This window comes from Aythya fuligula, chromosome 12 (genome assembly GCF_009819795.1).
Source record: "Aythya fuligula isolate bAytFul2 chromosome 12, bAytFul2.pri, whole genome shotgun sequence".
Lineage (NCBI taxonomy): Eukaryota > Metazoa > Chordata > Aves > Anseriformes > Anatidae > Aythya > Aythya fuligula.
Genome location: NC_045570.1, coordinates 12,212,086 through 12,230,594, shown reverse-complemented (window position 1 = coordinate 12,230,594; position 18,509 = coordinate 12,212,086). Strand labels below are relative to the sequence as shown.

The following is an 18,509-nucleotide window of genomic DNA, read 5'->3' as shown; positions in this document are numbered from 1 at the left end:
GGAACGGCTTATTTTCTTGTAAGGGATCTTAATTCTAGTTGGTCTCCTTAAATAAGACGTTGAAAAATGTCTTCTCATTAGTTGCTTAACTTTTCTGAATAACTAATGTATCAAAATTTTTAAAACGCCATTCATCTCTGCTGCTGTACATCATAAAAATGTGAAATAATAAAACCAACCTCAGCCTTCTAGAAAGCTAGGAAATCAATCCTATCACCTGTGCTGGGATGTGATGACAAATAGGAGCAAGAGAATATTTAACCATGGATCATTATTATTTAAAGTCCTACTTAAGATACGCTGAACATTTGCCTACTTTTATTGTAACTGTTTAAAAAATACAAGTGGGTTTTGAGCTAAGTCCCACATTTCTTAGATTTCTGTGTTATATACTAAAAAAAAATAAATAATCCTCTTTCACTTGTACTGTACCATGCCAGAGGCACACCTCTGTGCTCGGTTTTAACACGCAGGCAGGGGTCAGGCAACAGCAGGTGGAGCAGGAGGCACCTCAACCCACAGGCTTTGGGTGCTCAGGCTAGGCTGTAAGGCAGCCCACGGGATCACCAGATTGGCCTCACTGAGCAATATCCTAACCAAAGCCTCATGCAAGTGACAATATTACAGACTCTGAGGTCTCTAATACTAAGGTTCTGGAGAGCTTCCCTGTGTCTGTGAACTGCACAGCCTGAAACTGTCAGCTTCAGTAACGGAACGCAAACACTGCATCTGTCCCTCCTGACTGGCCTGAGTGGTCTAGAGGCATAAACCAACCGTGATCAGGATGATTCAAACACTTTCTCCTTCTGCAAGGCCCACCCACACTGTCCTGCATCTGGCGCCACAATTTTACCTGGGAAAAACAGTGTTAAATTTCATTTTCACGTTCAGCATTGGTGGATCTTACAAGAACCTTCGTCTCATTCACATGTGGGCTTCAGCTCTTCTGCTTGTGGATACAAAAATCCTTACGGAAAGGACATCTCCAAATGACTTTAAAATATCACATTTGTGCAAAACAGGCATAGCCCATGCTGGTCAAATATCAGGCACTATTTAAGGTAACATTTTTGATAATTTCTAACATTCTTTACAAAATGACACTAAATAACTTACTGACTTTTGTGTCTCTCCTAAAGCCAATTTCCTTTAATTCAGCTACCTCATCAGAGGCAGCAACAAATAAGTCGGTATAGCAATAATAAGGCTAACTTTATCTTGTTTCCTCCACTCCCTTTTCTCTCTGAATTACTAAGACTTGGAACAATAACAGGATGCCGGGATGCAGGATGGGAAAAGGCTGACTCCCAGATGGAAAACCTTGGAGATTGGATTGTGAACACTCCCAGTATTGCTCAACGAAAAGAGAAGTGGATTTTTCTGTTTGTTCTTCACTTTCTTTGTCCTGCTTAACATTTCGGGATACTGTTGATTTTAGTTTGCCTCATTTGGGAACAAACTGAAGCTCCACCAACTCTGACTCAGGTAAGGAATAAACAGTATTTGCTGTCCTTCAGCTGTGAAGTTAACTGTAAAGATTTCTTATCTCCACCAAAAATGCCTCTAACGTTTTAAAGAATTTAAGTAGTAACAGTGGACTGGCTATGAATTTAATACCTATCCACACCAGCCTTTGGGCCTAATACTGCTATCATATAAACCAAATTAAGCATAGGCAACAGCAGAGCTGTTCCCGGTTTACACTGGCAGAGGAAAATTTCTAAACTTCCTGGGCTATAGCACAATGGTCCCGGATCGCTTCTTTGTAGTTCTGTTCTGTAATATTTAGATTATGTTGCCCATGTTCATTCAATATGGAAAAAAGACAGAAATTACATTGCAAATTGCACCTGTAAACCGTTTATGAGATGATTTCACCTGCTGTGTGGAGAGTTACAGGCTTGGTACAGTTTGTAGCGCGCAGGTGTACGCTGGGCTCAGATTTAACACGGTGTGTTCCATCAAACGAGGGTTGCCCTTGGTGTTTAAAAGGCGCTTTGACTTGATCATTAAAATGCCAAGAAGAGGTGAAAGCCACCACACAGACCAGCCAACTTTGGCACAGCGCGCTTGCTAAGAGAGGTGCTTAGGGCTTATAGGGAGAGTTTATATAAACACCTCAGTGTCTTGCTCTCTTCAAGTCTCAACCTTAGACTACCAGGTTTTACAGCCTCTGTTTGCTTCCTTTAAAAGTTTCTTGAGCTCAGAGGTCCAAAACAAACCATTTTTTTCTGACAAGGTATTTCACAAATGGTGGCTTGACGCAAAAATTTGGTTGAAAAGGTTTTTATCTTTTCCTACAGACAGTGTAGCAAGCCCCTGAGCTAACAAGTTTGCTGTACAGCTTGCAGAGACCAAGCATTTATGCATAAGAGATGAACTGATAGTGCTTTTTGTGTAAGAATTCTAGTCCGCAGTAGCAGGGCTGTCAGTGCACACAGCACCTTACAGCGCCGGTTGTCACGCTGTAATAAAGGTAAAGGAAGGAAAGAAATGCAAGGAAAAAAGATATGGAAGAAGATGAATTTCTGTGAGAAAATCTGTTCATTTTCTGCTATTGAAAGCACTGAAAGTTGGTTGCTACTGTAGTTAATGAAGGTGTAGTTAATCAATGCGTTCCTGCTTCCATTTATTATAAATCATCGTATCAGCATTTGTGAAAGCAGAAGGTGTTATAAATGTTTGTAGGAAAAAAATATTAGACAAAAGCAAGGATACTCCAATGATTTACAAAAGGTTCTCATCTCAGGTTAATTTGTGCCTTGCAACAACAGCCAATATACCAGAAACATGTCACAGAAATGCTGACTTGCAATTCATCTGAGGTATCTCCAGGAGTTACTTCTCAGCCATAAAAAAAATAAAAAAAATATTAAAAAAAAAAAAGTGACCATCAGGAGAAAGGGACAAAGTTTTAATTTAGCATACGAAAGCCTTAGACTAGTACAGTAACTAGAGAACTGTATGTGAACTTACAAACAAGACAACAAATGAAACAAAAGGAAAAGATAATCTCGACAAATCATTCCTGCTTTGTCCGTGAACCGGGTTTATTTTTCAGAGTGCTAGAGCTGCGCTGCACTAAGAAATACTTCCCAGTGCCTTGCTCTTTAACGTTAAGATCATAAAACTGTTTCTTAAACATTTTAAAGCAAATGCTGACTCTGAAAGTAAGCCATGAGGCAGCTCTGTGCCATTCAGTAACCTGTAGCTTGCACAGAGCTATCCGCTGGGCTCACTGCTAAAGAGAGAGCTCAGACAAAGGAGGTTCCACCTAAACAGTTAACGGGTTTGCTGCCAAAAGAAAAGATGGGTTTGTTTCATATCCTGCCTCTGTTGAATGAAACAGCTGAAAACAGGATATAGGTGAAAATCCCTGGTTATGGTTTAGAGGCTCCCCTGACTTACAGCTGTATGGAACAAAGGATTGCACTGCATATCCACAAATCAGTGTTTTAATTAATATTTCAAATGGAAAATGGAAAAACTTCATTTTATTTTGGTCTGGTTACATGTTTACAGAACTACAAGCTTGTTGTATCTGTCCAGATAATATTTTGTATTTTCTAAGAAGGCAGAGGTTCACAGAATAGAGAATTATTTCTAGCAACTGAGCTTTTTGTAACTGATCTTAGTGCTTATTTTTGTCACTTGTCCATAATTCTGTTTTTACTCAGGTTCTAGAAGTTTAATTCAGAGGCTTAAGTGTTAGTACCAAAGAAAAAATAAGAGGTTCTCTATTTGTGAGAAATGTGTTGAAAACAAAAATGTTTTGGTGAATTTTTTTTAAATCACTGCCTTTCCATTTGTTATCCTTGGATGTTTACAAATCAAAAACCCCCTCCAGCTTCCCACTGATACACTGGTTTCCCTTCTACTTTAGAAGGCATCAAAGAGTGATTATTTGTGTAAACTGGAGCTTTGCTAGGACAAAGAGAGAGATGACCAGCTCACAGTCGCTATGCTAAAAGTTGTGTAAAAATTCCCCACACACCTCTTTTAAAGCTGATCAGAATTTGGATTAGGAGAGCAGACCTTAGTGCATCCCCAGCTGGATAGCAAGAACCTGGCAGACGTCCTGCTCAGGGCTTGTCCTCAGCCATGCCATAAGGGATCCAGGACCGGCCCCACTGCAGGCCCAGGAAACCCACCAGCAGGGCTAATGCCAGGAATGACGATGTGCAAAATCAATGCACATCACTCACCATACCCCTTCCACCTGCCTCCTAAATCTTGCAATGAGTCTGGTCTCAAAATACAAAAAGTTCAATAAAAATTTGCCAAGATCCTGCTTATGGTTCTTCCATATGGGGATGTAAGTCAGCCTTCTCATTCAGTAAGAGCCTGAGCATCGCTCCTCTTAATACGAATTTCAGATCTGTTGATAAGCACAAAACAAGCTATATGCTGCTTGTAAGATTTTGCTGAGTATTTTATGTACGCTCTCTCTGTAGCACTCTACTGAGATGGATGCTATCTGTGCCTTGAGCCTGTTTTGTACACACACTGCCATACACAGCTGTTGCGCAGGCAGTGAGAAGACCTAGGGCCATGCCCCCTTACGTGTTTAATTAAAGCCCACAAGCACTGGAAGAGCTCAAAAACTGTGTTTTTCAGGGCAGGGCAAAGAGAGAAACATCCATCCACTGCAGGTGTTTACACTGCCTGCTTCGGTCTTGGCACTCTGCGTGTAACCTAGCTTTACAATCAGTAAACCACAAAGAGGCAAGCAGGTGGATGGACACTCTGGCAGACTTATCGCCAGACAAGTATTTTTGTGAGACAGAGTGAGAGGGAGCAAAACTGTCTTACAAAAGATTAGGAGCAACATGTGGAAGTGTTATCAGGCAACCTCCACGGTAGGGTCCAGAGTTGATAGTGAAAAATAACTGATTTTTCAGACGAAAGACAAGCACGGCCACCTGGTACACAGTGCAGAAACTGCAGGACACCTTTCCAAAGGACAAGTGGAGTGGCAGGAGTATTCTCCTGCCCTAACATCTCTACCTGAAACGTCAGGAATGACACCTGAATAGAGCACCACCATAGTCAGAGGTAGGCCAAAAGCAGACACCTTGTAAATTCAGCAGGGTTTTTCTTCATGGTTCAAAATCCCAGAACAACAGCATTCTTGCCTCAGCCTAGCTGTCACCATAACCCTCCTGTTCCTATGGGATTTTGCAACCATCTTTTGCCAAAACTTGAGGAGAAAAGGCCCTCTCTTTCTATTACACATTCTTTTAAAAAGCCCACTGCCAGCCTTCACCAGTCAGCAGCAGCCCTCCTGGCCCTGCACCATGAGGAGCAGTCCTCCTGCCACCTGGGGATGTTTGTGCAGGTAATGCACCTTGTGCACAAGGCAGCAAACCCTCAATGCACCTTGTGCACAAGGTGCATTACCTGCAGCACGCACAGGCCCTTGTCCTCGTTATGTAGGACCATATAAAGGGAAATTCCACTTCCACGGTATGTCTGGAGGATACAGACAGTCACATTCTTTCTGCTGTCTTTGTCCACGTTTCTGAGCAATGCCTTGGTAGGATCAGTCTTCCTTTTCCCCTTCCTTTTATGATGCTATCTGTTATGAATTTGTATTCTGGAAATCCTCTCTAGGAGCGCCAAGTGTACCTTAAAACATGCTGCTTGAGAAGACTAAGGGCCTAGTGCTGCTGTCCTGCGAACAATAGGAAATCCTGCCATTGATGGGAACTGTTCCTGTGTTAGGTTTGGCTTCACAGTCTCAACTGGCACAGAGTTTTAGCTCAGCTTCCCCCTTGATTTTGTGGGGTACTCCCTTCCCCCTCCTCCAGTCCTACAGCTGTATTCAGAGATTTGCAGTATCTGACTGGATTTTATTGTCACCTTCTTTTAGATAAATAGGATTTGTCTGCCAGAGAACCAGTTTACTCGTGTTAGGGTTAGACCTACCAATCATTACTACTAATAACATAACAGATTTTTTTCCACCACGTAGTCTATGACTCCAAACCTACGATTAAATAATATATACTGCCTATTTGTTCAGTTCTGTTAGCGATAGGGGGATTTATGCTGTCATTAAAACATAACAAATATTGCTACACTGTGAATATTTTAATATCATCCAAATGCACTCCAGCTAAAACACATATCCACATGGAAAACGAGAAGCAAGGCAGAAAGAGAGTACAAAAAGCATGGATGGGTTCATTATACAAAGATAATAACGGGGACAAACACACTTGCTTTGTACACTCAATTTGCCAGCAGCAGCCTTGGTAGAAGTTCAGGATTAGTATTGTGGCACTGTCCAGTAACTGCACTTGGAGATGACTTAAGCTTTTAACAGGAAGAAAGAGGCCCATTTCTCTTTGGAATATATTGTGTCCTTTTCCTGCTGGGAAACGGTGAGCTTTATTATTTGCCTTCTATGGTTTGGTCTTCAGCTTCCTCAAATGAAGAGGAAGGCTTCATTCATATCAGAAAAGTGTTTTAGGTAGTCACAATTCAGATACGAGCAGTGGGGAAAATAAATGTTCCACTTAGGTACCACTAACTGAGAGTCAGAGTTCCCACCTCAGCTTAAGCAGTATCTCCAGCTGTGCTTCAGCTTCAGGCAGCAAACCCTCAAAGTGCAGCTCTGCTGGGAACAAGAGCTCCCCAAACAGTCAGCCTGCTTTCAAGCCGTTTGCTCCCAGGGGTGCTCACCATGCTGAGCTCCAGTGGGGCAGCAGCAGCTGCGGGGCTGCATCACCACCACAGCTCCCACCAGCGAAGATGTGGGAGCTGCGAACTCCCAGGGTCAGCCAGGTGAAAGCCCCCAGCTCTCCCTTTTATCACTTTCACAAAGATCAGGTGTAAATAGCACCACCTGCCCTGAAACAAGGCCACTCCTGCCCTCACATCTTACATGCTGACCCAGCACCTACCACAGCTGGGGTTTGTTTCAGGAAGAAGGAAGCTTGGCTTAGGTGGGGGTTTTCCTCATTGCCTCTGGGCTGGGGTTGTGAAATTCATTAGATTAATGACCTACTTACGCCAGTGCACAGATAACGGAGCAAAACACAACACTGTTAAATCAAAGCAATTTCCACCTGGAAATGAAACCTTAGGGAAAACAATCTAGCTCTGAAGTCTGCCATAAAACTTACAACAGCTTTCCTCATCTTTTGAAGCTTTCCTGTGTCTGAGGACTGAATTTCCAGGCTTTCCAGCTTCGCTTCATCAGCATTGTAAGCTGGAAATTTGCTTCCCTAGTTTTATTTTGATTCAAAACTGAGGTTTTCCGGACTCCAAAAGCTAAGCTATAAGTAGCTGTAAGTAAAAATATTGAAAGGCTCATTGTAAATTCATAAAAGTAGCAATAATATCATCTGTATCATCTCACAACACACAGAGAGCATAACAATGGAAATGTTCCAGGAAAAGGCTGTAACTATAGGGGTTGGCAGAAAAGGTCTTGAAGTTAATTAAGCATGGTCTGGAAGTCTGGTTGAATAAGGGCAGGAAATAGAGAAGAATGAACTGACATTTGAATTGGACATTTTAAAAGGGGGAAAAATACTGAATACTAATAACCAAACAAAACAGATCCAGACACACCCTGTTTTTCTAGCCTCTTGCCCAGCCAGAAAATTAGATTTATGTATATGTATATGCTTTCTTTATCTGCCAAAAAATAACTTTCAGAGGAAATACCAATGCATTAAGTTACTCAGTAGCATAATCTGGACAAGGGAATCAGAACACACATACAGCTGAACATGCCTTCTCTGCTTCAGAGTACAGTTAGCACAATAAATATCCCTTACTGAGACCTGCGCATGATGCTTGTGCTAGAGACAGATCCTTTTGCTTCCAAGCTTTTGTTGAAGGAAATGTCAAAAAAAAAAATCTTATCTGCAGCAAACACAGCTACATTGTACTTTAAAAAAATTATATTTATTGCATACAGTTCCTCAAAGGATGGGGACTTTTCCTTAATCAAAGCTCCTCAGTTGGAGCTCTGTGCTTGGAAGCCTCTGTGATACTAAAGCTTTATCTGGAAACAAAGGGGAAGTGGAAAAAGCTTTATAATATATTATTCTCAGAGAACACCTTTTTTTTTCTTAGCTTGGACAAACTCTTAAACATTCAGTGACAGCTCCAGCTGAACTCTGTGTACAGCAGAGCTAACCAGGGGGCAGCATCAAAACAGATCAATTCTGAACTGCACGTACCATTTATTGCAGCAAACAAAGCTTCTGGTTAGAGATGCCTGAGAAACCTTTTTAGCAATTCCAAGCACCTCCAATATACCAGAACTGTTCCATCTCTGCATGGGGATAACCAAATAATTACTGGAGGGTTCCTTTGTCCCCCTCTCAGTCAGAGCCCTGCTCCCCAAAGTCGGACAATGCAGTTGTGGGAGCTGCTGGGATGGGGAAGGCTGGGTGCTGAGACACCTGCCCCTCCGCCTCTCCTGCCAGAGCTGCCGCAGCCTGGGCTACACAAACATTGACTGGCTGAAAGGAAGCAGGGAAGGGGCCGGCTCTACAGCCACTGCAGGTACTGCCAAGGAGACTGACAGAGACTCGGTCATTCTTCTGTGTCAGTCAGACCCTTCTCAGGAACGAGTACACCTGACTGCAAGAGCATCAAACATACTTATTGCACACACAGAAGAGAACAGGTTCCTTGCCTGTGCATAACACTGGCCCTTCATCACCATTTCCAGCATGTGTCCTTAGCAATAATTAATCTAGATGGGAAAGATTTTCCTCTTAGCTTTCTATTTCAGACAAAGAATTCACAGGGAAAAAATATTTACTCCTCCAAATTCTGCATGCAGGGTTTATTCCACTTATCTTATTAGCTCATTTCAGAACAGAAGGGCTGTATTTAATGCAAAGTAAACCCCTCAAAATAGCTCAGATTTCAACAGCATTTGGCAACTGTCATCAAAAGATGTGGCCAAGAACAAATCGTCTGTCATTTAATTGTTAGTTTCAACCCTGCAACATCTGGAAAGAAATCATATTGCTCATAAGTCCTACAAGCTTGCCGAGTTCCAGAAATGGAACCTTCTAAATGACTAAAGCACAGAGATCTGTGACATGATGCTGACGAGGTGGTAATATCCCATACCGAAATCCAAACTCCACCTCTGGGCTTGGACACACCCACTAAACACCAGAATACTTCTGCTCCTCATTCAGCCCTCATATACGTGCACCCGACGCTCAGGAGCTGTACAGAGATGCAGGAGGCTTATGACCTTACGCTCAATGCGTCTGTGCCATCAACTCTTAAGAGAAAGACAAAATCTTCTGTTTACGATACTATATTCATTAGTTATGAAGCGTCACAAAATGGCTTAATAATCTTGTTTGATCACAAATAAGCATCAAAAGATTTTAACTCTGGTTAATCTGGACACTTAAGGTAGGTCCTCTGCTTAAGCCCACCTTATCCCTTGTTGCGTTTTGTACTACCATGTTTGTACATGAACTGAAAGACTTCATGCATAGAAAGACAGGACAATACCTTATTTAAAGCACAATAATGCAATTTGCTGTCACTTCAGGGAAGGCATCTGTAGTAAAGCATTATATGACTACAGCAGCACGTCCATCTTAAGAACTCTTAAGCAGCACCAGTCCAGCAGTATTTCAGTGTTTCATCTATCTGTTCAGTTTCAAATTGTTTCTCTCTCAAGTATCTCTACAGCCTCTGTGATGACAAATAATACTGCTGTGAAAAATGAGTAAGACATTGATTCTGCACCTGGCATGATGCATGATCTGCATGCTGAGAGTGTGAAATGAGGAAGATTCTTAAAACTCACCTAATGATTCAGTGTGGCTATAACAGACCTTCACGAGTATTTGTCTCCTGGGAGAGGGAGAAGGCCACCAGTTTCACTAAGGCTGGTGGATTACTTTCTAAACATACCTGGATGCTTACAGAAAAGGAAAACAGTCATCCGTTAAAATGACAATTATACAGCATAACTGATCTGGGTGGAAGAGCAAAAACCAGTCAGTGCTGTTACAAATGCTGATTGTAATGCTTTCAAAGTATTGTTTTGCCTCCATCACAAATGCCATCCTCACCAAACAACCTTCACTTAAATAATGCACCACTGTCATGTCAACAGCGGAAGTGATTCAAGAATTATTCATTTACTCCAAAAATAATGCTTTCTCAAAGTTCATGGGGAGACCAGCCCACTAGTTAAAACTTGCACTTAATTGGCTTTTCAGTTATCAGATTTGCAAGTAAGAAACTCAGATTAAAAACGTATTACTGCAGATTGACAGAAAAATGATTTAGTTCAAGATTGGAACTGGAATCAAAGCACGTGCACATGAATCACAGAAATAGTCCTTCTTGGTTTGATAACTTTACTATGTAAGATCTCTGGTGTGCCACATACGAAGGAAAAAAAAATAGCCTACCCTCGGCTATGTGGAAGTTGCCAGATTTCATATATACTACACAGGTACATAAAAATACAGTCAGATGTTTTCTTTGATCGTATATGGGATTCATTTCCACAAACAGAAATGTTTCAGATCCATGGAGGTATCTGAATGACGCTATCCACAGAAGGCTGCCATTCCCCAATGATCACAGAACAACTGTGCACAAATTATCAGCCCATCTCTTCTAAATCGACCCAGAAAAGGGGATTGTTTGAGGTTGCCTAGAATTCTAACAGAAACCCAATTCAGAGCTCATTCGAAGTGTATGTCTGGCATGCAGACAGGTACATCAAGATCTAAGCCAAACAAATTGAAATTAAAAAAAAAAAAAAAAGAAAAAAAAAAAAGAAGAAGCTTTTCTAGATTTTAGAAACAGTATGAAATATGGCCCAAGTATCTCTAGGAGATACCTGATTGTAAAAATTCCCTTGAGGTTTGCTATTCTTTGTTCTTACTGAAGAGAGAAATCACTGAACCACCAAACCTTAGTATCTGCTATCAATCGTGTCCACAGTGGCATGTTCCTCACCTCATTACAGTCAAGAGCCACATGCAAAAACAAACGAGCTCCTATCCCAGCTGGGAGCACATCATTACTCCGTCACTGCAGCTGCTGTCCAGGGACCAGCTGGCAGAGAAACAGACACCAGCTCTCCAAAAGACTCTTACGCACCTAGAGAAGAAGTCCAGCCAACATGGATGAGCACAAAACACAGCGTCTCCTGCCTGCTGTAACAGCTGACTGCTTCTGTAGTACTGCACTGTTCACAGATCAAAATAAGCAAAGCCTCCTGTAGGCTGTTCTTTTCCCACTCACGCTGACATTTTTGTTTTTGTTAATCTAGCCAGCTAAAATATTATCAGGCACATCACTGATGTAAAACAAACTCCAGTACAGTCCGAATTTACAGATGCAGGATCAGATCCTACCTGACTCATCTTGCTTCTCCTTCAGGTCTGTGATGTGGTGACATTTAGCAAACAAAATGCAAACCCATTCCAAAATAACCCTTTTCCAAAAAAGCTTCCTGGCAAGGAACAAAGAAGATCTTTGTGACCCCTTATAACTTTCTTCCTCACTCATTTCTCTAAAATCATTCTCTTTACAGCAAATGTCCTCTTAGACCACATATTTGTAATTTTCAGTTCGCATTTGCCTGTGTGACTCACTCAGCCTTCTCACATAGCCACTCTCAGTATTTCCTGCAGCTCTTTAATCCTAGAGTCAGCAAGTCACTTGCTGAAATGCAGGCATGGGAGTCAGGAAGCTCTGGGAAGACATTACTGTAGGTTTCATTACCTCTTTTCACCCTCTTCAGTGCATGGGCATTCTCTCACTAGCTTGGAGGGTAGCTCTGTTGTCAAACCAGTGCTTGCCTCCCCATTTTTATCCAGCTCCATAGCAGAAACCACAGGGAGACTGGGACTCCTGTCTGGCTGCCTGCTTTCCACCACTCTGTGTGGTGTCCTTTGCTTGCCAGGGCAGGGAAACCTTTCTTGTTGACTCTGCTGTCCATTCAGGAGCGGAGTGTTGGGCTCTCCTTCTAATCAAAAGCAATAAATCTTCAGCATGCACGTAGGAATTTACAGTTCCTTTATAAACAAATTTCTTAATTTCTGAAAGAATTACCTGTCCTGGCTGAGGACTCCATCCAACCATCAGAGGAAGTTTTAGTTTTTATCATCCAGGAGAAAATTTTTTGGTAAGTTAAACAGTAAGGGAAAAAATCATTGATATATTTTCCCCAGACCTACCAGAAACTTAGAGCTAAACTCATGAAGAACTTTCAGATTAGAATTATTCTTTTTTTTTCCCCTGGAACATGAGGAGGCAAAACAGGATCCAAAATCAGAAGTGCTGAGTTCTCTCTTCAGCTATATTGAGATACAGTGCTGCATCACCAACACCAACAACTGACCTACACCAAAACCAAACAGCAGTGCCTTCACAATACTCAGTGACGTCTGGTTTTTCTTAAAGTAGCACATTTAGTTAAGATATTGCTGGAGCAGCTTTTCACTCAAAGGTACTATCACAAGTATAAAATGTCATTTTATCATCAGTTTTCAGGCAGGCATTTGCACTCCAGATTGTTTAGTCATCAGAGTACCTATTTACTCAAAGGTACTATCATGCATATAAAGAGTCATTTTATCATCAGTTTTCGGGTAGGCATTTGCACTCCAGACTGTTTAGTCATCAGTGGGAGGCACTTCTCAGATGCATAAAGATGACAGAAGGACAATCAAAAATATAATACTAGGTAGTCGGGCACTAGGCACATTTAAATCAGTTCAATAATCTGGAAACCAAAAAGCAGCACAGTAATCTCAGGAAAGACCTGTTTTGAAATGAATCATTGTATATTGTTGAGAACATGAGACATGACAGCTTTAATCAGAAATACGAGAAACGCTGAGTAACCATCCAGAAAAAAATTGTATTTGAAAGAGCAACACAAAATGATTGCTCCAAGTCAAATGTTGCACAATTTACTCCGTTTTTTTCAGTGATGTTACTAAAGTTTGAAGGTCTACCATAGTTCCCATTCTCACTGAACTCCCCATGTACTATTCTCACATTGTAAGCTCAAGGGAGCAAAGGGAAGACCACATTTTTGCAAGTTAGATGCCAATCAGAAACTGCAGCACAGGTAACAATTATACCTATGTGATTGCTTTGCTGCCTTGTCTCTCTGGGTTTGTTAGACGCTGGTTAGAGCAATGTTGTCTAATTATGAGATGAAAAAATTGGGAGAAAAAAATCCGAGACTGTAGCTACTCCTGACCCTGGTCCACCGTCAGGAGATAGCAAAACATTTAATTCCTCTGTGCTTCCAATGTACCTTTTGAAAGGGATATAGCTTTTCATCTAGCTGCAGTACTTTGCACAGAGAACTGAGGAGGCTTTATCGATTCACGTTTGCACAGCCAGTTAAGGTACCTGAAATGTAGCGTTAGGTACTGCTAGAGCTACTTTCTTTTCATAATGTTTTGTCTGCTTACCAAACATGCTCCTTCTGCAAAGCAAGCTAAGTACGCATTAAGCTATAGGCATTGCAAAAAATACATAATTTATCCCTCTAAGGTTTAATAGATTACCTTTCTGTTTCCCATTGCTTAATGCATTCACACATTTACCTTTGGTCTTAAGCATTAGACAGAAATTAATGGTGAAAGTGGATCCTGTAAGGCAGTGTTGTTTTGGTACTTCACACTGGGTCAGATTCTGCTCTCATTAAGTTCAGCGTGGCTTCATTAAGCACAGGAATTTTAGAAGTGTCTAGATGACGTAACAAAGTAAAATTTTTGCATCTGAAAAAATCTCAGTTTGAAGTGTTGCATACTCTGCACTGCTGGGATTAATCCAGTGCAAATTCAACAGATTGTTTTCACAGAGCTACTTACGAACATGAATGGGGAGCGGCAGAGAGGAAGGGGAAAGACAAATGAATATATTGATGAAAATACTAAAACTAAAGCTATCCAAAGTTAAATTCTCTAGTAAAAATTCTGCCAAGAAAATTTTCTTGGGCCTGCAAGTATCGAGTTACCAGAAGATATTCGGCACAGATCCCTTGGACAGAAAGCCTGCCATGTGGTGAGGAAAACTATTTCAGATCCAATAAGCTGTCATTTTCCAGTGAGACTTTTTCACTTTTTACACCGAGGTAGATCAACCCAGGGTGCTCTGGTGGGGTCTGTAATGCCTCTGCTGTTCTTGCAAGCCAGTTCTTCCTTGCCAGCCACCCTGTTGAGCACCCAGAGCCCGCACCCACATGGAGCCCCTGAGGGCAGCACAGGCCCTTGCAGGGACAGGGCCAGCCAAAAAGCCCCAGAACACTCAGCCAGGCCGGGAGGGCCCTGCCCCACCACCCCACAGGCCCAGCAGCCCCAGCTGGGCCAAACGCTTTCCTTCAGGCTTGCCATTTCTCACAGCTGACTGAACGCGGTATTTCTGATATTTAATATTCCCTGCATCTACATTGTTGCAGGCGTGACAGCTGAGGTTTGACTAACAACCAGAAACAGCAAAATTTCCAGTACTATGGAACGGAATATATCCTATCCTGTATTATTCATTTATCAGTAATTTTGTTAATTTTTTCCGCTGTGATGAAACTCTCATTTTTGCAAAGGAGTTTTCATTTGCATTTGCATTGTTCAGACTCCGACCAAGATCCTGTTAGCAAAAGCAATCATTAAGTTTCCAGCTCAATAATCAATAATCCTTTAGTTTCCAGCTTTCCTGACAATCAGGTATGCAAATTACCTGAACAATATCGACAAAATCCTTTTAAGATGTATTACAGGAGATCAGGAAGTACTTGTTTCTTTTCTGATATATAATAGCCATTTCTAAACAAATTTCTCCCTCAGGAAAATCCTTATCACTATTTCTATCTTGCCTGGAATCAGCTTCAAATGCTGTAAAACAGAAATTCTCTACGACTAGTACAAGATTTTAATCTGATCAGCACAGCATTTCAGCTACAACTGTCTGCTTATTTATCAAAGTCTCCATGCAGAGACCTGGCGTAACTTCGACATAACATGCAAGCACAGAACAAGTTTCTTTACTAACCACACTACCCTCACACAAGCAGCAATACATAATTTAAAGAGAAAATTACACCAACTAAGAGGCAAATACCACAAAGAAAAACAAATGTTCACACGAACATTTCATCAAATGTGTTTTCATTACATGGACACTTTATTTATATTTGCTGCTCATCAAACTTACACTTGATTACTTACAAAAACAACTCATAAAATGCAAACTTTTAATTAGTACAGTATTGTCTGCATCTCCACCTGATTTCTTTTTTAATAATTACTCCCAATCTGCAAATAAAAACTACACCACATGAGCCATGTGTCCCACAAATCAGTTTGAATACCAAAATTTCTCAGTTAACTGTCTATAGCACCCTGCAGACCAAGAGTTATTTGCTGAAATAATTCAGCACATAAAATGAATAATGTTGGTGGAAAAAAAAAGCATCATTTGCTGAAAGAAAATTTAAGAGCATAGCAAGAAGCTTAGCTATTTGAATAATCCATTCCCCTCTAAACTTTAAGGAACATTTATGCCCCTGCTTGAAGTGAAAAAAAAAAAGTTTGAATTATTGGTCTAATCAGTTAGAGACAGAAGGGTAACTGGAGACTGTGTGTTAAGGCAGACCTGCAATGTGACCTCATGTCAGCAAGGCCGGGAAAGGCACACATGGGACAGGTCAGTCACAGCGCAAACTGTGCTGTCCTCTCCTCCAGAAGTGTGGCCACAAGGGTCGTCACTTCAAAGGGTGCTGCTTATTTGCTCTTCTCACTCCTGGCAGCCACAGTGAATGTGAAAAGAAATGAAAAGCTGATCCTTGCATGTCACCCGTCTGTCACCCATCCTAAACTTTCTTGCTTCTGACTCCATGGGACTGCATTCCCCTGCTCAGGCATGGGAATCTCTCTCTTCTGCTGCTACCTCTGCCATTTCAAATGAGATCTGCTGCTGGAAAAGAAAACTATCATGGCCAGAAAAAGACAGAGCATTTAGTAAAGCCTGTCAAGAGCTAACAGCCATGGAACGTGGCCTTCACACCAGGACAGTGCCCTTATCCAGTTACTGCTCGGCAGGGTCCTGCTTCTGAAGTGTTTGTACGCGCTGCCAAAGAAGGGTATTCTTAAATACTGTGATAAATTCAATTACGGATTCGACAGCAACAGAGGCTTCCAGCTGCAGAACGGAAAACTGGCACGGTATCACAGAGGAACTCCTCTCGGAGTCAGACTGTCCTATGGAGTCATACACATCAAACGCCCCTAGGAAGGACAGCATGCACAGTGCTCAGGAGTGCAGTGTTGCTTCTACCAAAATAGGACATGCTGAAAGATGCCAAAGAAGAAGCAGGAGTCACTTCCTGCAAGAGGCTCTTTATCTCAGTCTGCGTGACATGCAGTGCATACAGGAGGGCAGACCTGAACTCCATCAAGTTGCTTATAAAGGGACCTTTGCCTTTCAAAGGATGCTGGACAAGTATTAACAGGCAGCCCATTAAAGGGAAGTGAAACCGCCTTAAAATGAGAGAACATGAAGATAGGTCAGCCAGTGAAAGGGTTAGCTTATGCTTCAGCTGAAATGTGCATCTATTTAAAAGATCCAGCCTAGTGCAGAGAGGTTATAAAAGGCCTCCAATTAAAACAGCGGGTTGCGGGTATTACCACAATATACAGCAGTATCAAACACAAGCCCAAGGGACATCTTAGCCTTCTCATACGTGCTTTCTCTATCGATAGCCAAGCTTTCAAACAAGGCTTGAACTGCAAAACACATACTGACTACCTACTTCAAAGAAGAGTTGGATCCTCAGGCGTAGTCAGGATATTACCACAGTCCCAGAGCTCCTAGACAGGTAACTGCACGCTCATTATGAATTTGAGCCTTCAATTTCTGATAAGCAGCGCCCCTACGTGAGGGTAGAAGGGGTCCTGGAGTTGCTGTTGCTGGTAATCTTTCTCAGCACCAGCTGGAGAAGGCCTACCTGAGGGTGTGGCAGGCTCTGAACTGATGAAAAGAGAGGCATCACTAGAAGAAGATTATAGGGAAGACACAAACCTTCTCCTTACAAAGCAGATCCATACAGAGACCAGTATGCTTTAATGGAGATTTGACTATTTAAGCTAAAAATGCTTTCTGCGAGGATATTTGTAGATGCATCAATCACAGTGAAATGCATGGCAGCTTAAGCGGGCAGTGCTGTCCTCAATTTCCCCAACTAACCTCTTCCCTACAGCAATTCAGGAGATCCCCACTGGACCACAGCACCAAGAGGAAATGACAGTTCAAACACTGCGGTCTGTTTTTCCAAAACTGTGGTCTGTAGTAGTTGACATTAACCAACTGCTTTTCCTTTGGTTACCACGTTTTATAATTTTATGAATGAAAGACAGATCACAGCAGAATCACAGCAGAATCACACTCAATGCCGTACAGCTCTAGTTGTAGAATATTTGTGTGAACAAATCACACAAAGCAAAACAACTCAATCTTACTCATTTTCCTTAAAAAAAAAAAATCCTAGCCAAAATAAGTGCGCAGAATGCAGAGAGACAGCTGAATCAAAAAAGTGTTATGTAAATCCCCCCCAAAAAAGTACAAAGCACAGCTTGGCTATTAAAAAGCAGCTTCAAAGCCAGCCCATTCAGTGATTTCCTACACATTCACAAAAGAAAGAATGATCTGCAGATCATGTAAAACAGTGTAGAAGAGAGCAAAGTAGAGGAAAGCAAAATTTCATGGTAAATAAAATCTTTTTACTGATAATGATAATGCACTGATAATGCACTGCAAAATAACATTGATTACCTAGTTACCAAAGAGTAATTAGGAAAATGTTTCAGCAAATCCTGCCCAAAATATTAACCTTGCATCTATGAATCTGTGCGATGTCAACTTCTCCATCACAATAAACTGTTTTATTTTTGATGTACACACTGACACAGCTCCTAAAAGCTAATGGAAAGTTATTTATGTGTAATTTGAAGTCTGATTATTTGAGTGTTAAATTTCCCTGACAGTGCTTTATATTGCAAAGGGAAAATTTAGTGGAGAAATGGATCAACTCTTCCACATCAAATGAACTTCTCAATCTGGTGTGAAAGTCAGGCCTAAAGTTTGCTAATATTAACAAATGAAGTTAAAAAAAAAAAAAAGAAAAAAAAGGTTTTGCCTGAAGATAAGTTAATTAATTCCTTCTGTATATGTTAAAATCTGACAATAAGGGATAAAGGAACTTTATATATGCCTTCACACATTTCAAAAGACAAGGAATTGAATCAATAAACAAGCTCTCTGAGCAAGATAATTTGCTACACTGTACTTGGAATTGATTGAAAATTCCGTATGAATCATTTTTTTTCTGTAAAAAGAAAAAAGTTTTATTTTAAATCAATATTTTCCATATGAAGATATTGACTACAGTATATTTTGTGTCAGGCCAAGTCAAAACATTGCATTTTGGTTTGTCAAGCTCTACCATTTCATTTCAAGTTGAGTTAACATAAACT

The 18,509-nt window shown here is 41.2% G+C and overlaps 1 protein-coding gene across 2 annotated transcripts in view; it reads left to right on the top strand.

The window, feature by feature from the left end:
* Positions 1 to 1,310: 1,310 nt before the first annotated feature.
* The window catches only part of CDH5 (cadherin 5), a 31,190-nt gene continuing 13,991 nt past the window's right edge, over positions 1,311 to 18,509 (top strand). For both annotated transcript variants that reach the window (XM_032195638.1, XM_032195637.1), the window contains exon 1: positions 1,311 to 1,485. The gene's annotated coding sequence lies outside the window, so the exon portion shown is untranslated. The remainder of the gene's footprint in view (positions 1,486 to 18,509) is intronic.